At 47.0% G+C, this 2,671-nt stretch overlaps 1 pseudogene; it reads left to right on the top strand.

Moving 5' to 3' along the window:
* The first annotated feature begins 274 nt into the window (after positions 1 to 274).
* LOC102246129 lies at positions 275 to 2,334 on the top strand (annotated as a pseudogene).
* Positions 2,335 to 2,671: the final 337 nt, after the last annotated feature.

The raw sequence follows: 2,671 nt of genomic DNA, 5'->3' as shown, positions 1-2,671 counted from the left end.
ACAAAAGTCCCATGTGATGTCATTTTACACATGAAGAAATCAACAATCAAACATGATAAGGCCAAAGGGGAAGGGGCAGAACCACAGCCACAAAGTAGGTGCTGGGTCGTGAAGAATTTGAACTGCAGGCAAGCACAGGGGGCCACGATGGGGTGAGATCCAGAATGGCTGTGGGCTTAAGGCTGTGGTGCGCACAGGCCGCTCAGATCCAGAAAAGTCCTGAGTGTTCTATGGGGCTGGAAGGGGAGCATCTTGTAAAGACACTAGAAGTATAATGTCTCCTGAAGGTGATTATGGGAAATGAACCATATCCAGTGGTGATGAGGGTGAGAAGGAAAAGTCCAAACTGGACCACCCATCTACCTCTCTTCTCCCCCATGTTGGGCAGGGAGCAGCATATGAGCCAAAGCACTCCTGTTCCAAGGCTCAGCAAGCACCCACAGGAGGAAGATGTGCCCGGTGAAATGCAGCAACACAGAGGCGATTTCAAAAGTTCCCCCCACCCCCCTCAGAGGCAGAAGAATAGTTCCCAGGAAGAGCTGGGTTGGTGTCTCTCCAGTGGTGATGATGAGTTACCACCAGAGACACAGCAGAAGGAAGCTGAGAAAGTGGCAGTCAAATAGGAGAGAGGCTCTCCTCTCCCAAAGAAGGCACTGCCCAGAGCTGGAAATCATGGCCTCCTGCCCGCCATGCCTCCCATAGGACAAAGACCAGTACTGAGCATTAGGGGAAGGCCAGGACACTTGGGACCTGCTGAATAAAGGGAATCCCTTCCAATTCTACCTCACTAGAGTCTCAGGAATTAAGCCAAAGTATAATTCTGCATCTCTTCACATCAATATATGTATTTTTAAAAATAGGTTGTTATTGTTTTCTGAGAGAGGAAGGGAGGGTGAGAGAGAGAGAGATAGAAACATCCATGATGACAATCATGGATGGGCTGCCTCCTGCACAACCCCTACTGGGGATCAAGCCCACAACCTTGGCATGTGCCCTGATTGAGAATCAAACCATGAACTCCTGGTTCATAGGTCAAGGCTCAACCACAGAGCCACTCCTGCTGGGTTCAGAGATATTTTATCTTCTCTATTTGTGACACTTGTATCTTCAGCACAATATAACTATTGCTTTGATGTGGACTAGCTCATAAAGCAGTATCCACCAGAGTTCAGGAAGAAACCAGTCCTGCTCCTGCATAGTGGTAAACAAGAAGCTGAGGCTCACTTACCTGCTGAGACAGAGCCTTATGAAAACATTACTCTCTGCCAGGCGAAGCTGGAACTGCATTTGGAACACACCACATGAAAATGATGCTACTGCTGTAGAAAGAAGTCCTGCTGGTTGTCATACACACCTTCAACCTCATCCATGCTGACTGGAACCAGAAAAGGCAAGGAACATGACTGAGCCCCTTGTACCCATGAATTACCCATGGAACCCATAGATCTGGAGAATTGACAACATGTTTTAAAGCAGATCTCGTCAGCTACTTGATGGCTTATAACACTCCTACTCTCCAGGAGTGGCTAGACATTATCCACGACCTTGATCTCCAAAACAAAAAGTTTACCTCATTGGATCAATCCCAGGACTCTTTCAAGAAAGTCAAAAAAGATCATTGGGGACACTTTAGGCTCAGAAGCTCCTGAAAGAACACGCCTCATCCACACCTAAAGCAGAGTCTTGGTCCATAGTAGGTCAGTTTTGAAGCACTGGCTCTATGGAGGCTGACAAAGCAAAATGGTTGTGTCCTGAGTTTAGAGAGACTTTGGTGACCCAGGGGAAGGAAAGCAGGACCCCAGGGAAAAGCGTCGCTCCTCTCCGCGTGATCGATCCATCTGCGGGAAATGTGCAGAGCAGCTTAGGAGGGAATCCAGCTGGGGCTCTCTTCCCTACAGCATTCAGACAGTGGAAACCCAGAACTGGCTTCATTCCTATTTTCGCAAATGGTCAGCTGAGAGGCCTGGCCGCAGCAATGCCATGTCACGTATTAAGACGTATAAGAGACCCTGTCCAGACCTCAGTCAGATTGTTTGGTTCCGTGTCACAAGTGCGCATCTGTCCAAGGTCACCTAGGGAGTGTTAGGGAAAACCCACGCCCTGATGATGATCCACTCCTAGGAGTTCAGGGTTCTTTTCCTCCCTCAGCATCTGGCCTGGACAGCTTCAGAGTGAAAAAAAAGTCTTCTCCGGCAGCCAGGAGCCAGCAGCATCCTTTCCTGTGCCGTACGACCTGCCTCCAGAACTGAGTGGAAGTAAAGATCAGCATGTATTTGGAAGATTCCTTATATCAAAACCCCAGATCCACAGGGGAACATGTGGATCCTGCTCTGAGCATGGGGAAGCTCCGTGAAACTCGAGTGTAAGACATTGAGGCCCAAACACCTGTTGTACTGGGTGTTCACTTCCCTCAAAGTTTTCTCTGCACCCCTAGGAAACTCTTCGCCAAGGTCATTCTCTGAACATGGATGATGGTTATGGTTTTAGAGGTCATTTTTAACATTTCTCACTAAAAAAACAAAGAAACAAAAAACTGTTATATTTTCTTCATTTCCTTTTTCTATGCTGTGTTTTGGAATGAAACCTATTAAACTTCACAATGTGAAAATATTATTTAAAAAATGATAAGGCCATTTGATATGTAGTATACGTGTCAGAATTTGTACTCAAT

The sequence above is a fragment of the Myotis brandtii genome, unplaced genomic scaffold (genome assembly GCF_000412655.1).
Source record: "Myotis brandtii unplaced genomic scaffold, ASM41265v1 scaffold248, whole genome shotgun sequence".
In the NCBI taxonomy this organism is placed as follows: Eukaryota; Metazoa; Chordata; class Mammalia; order Chiroptera; family Vespertilionidae; genus Myotis; species Myotis brandtii.
This window is presented reverse-complemented; position numbering and strand designations above follow the sequence as displayed.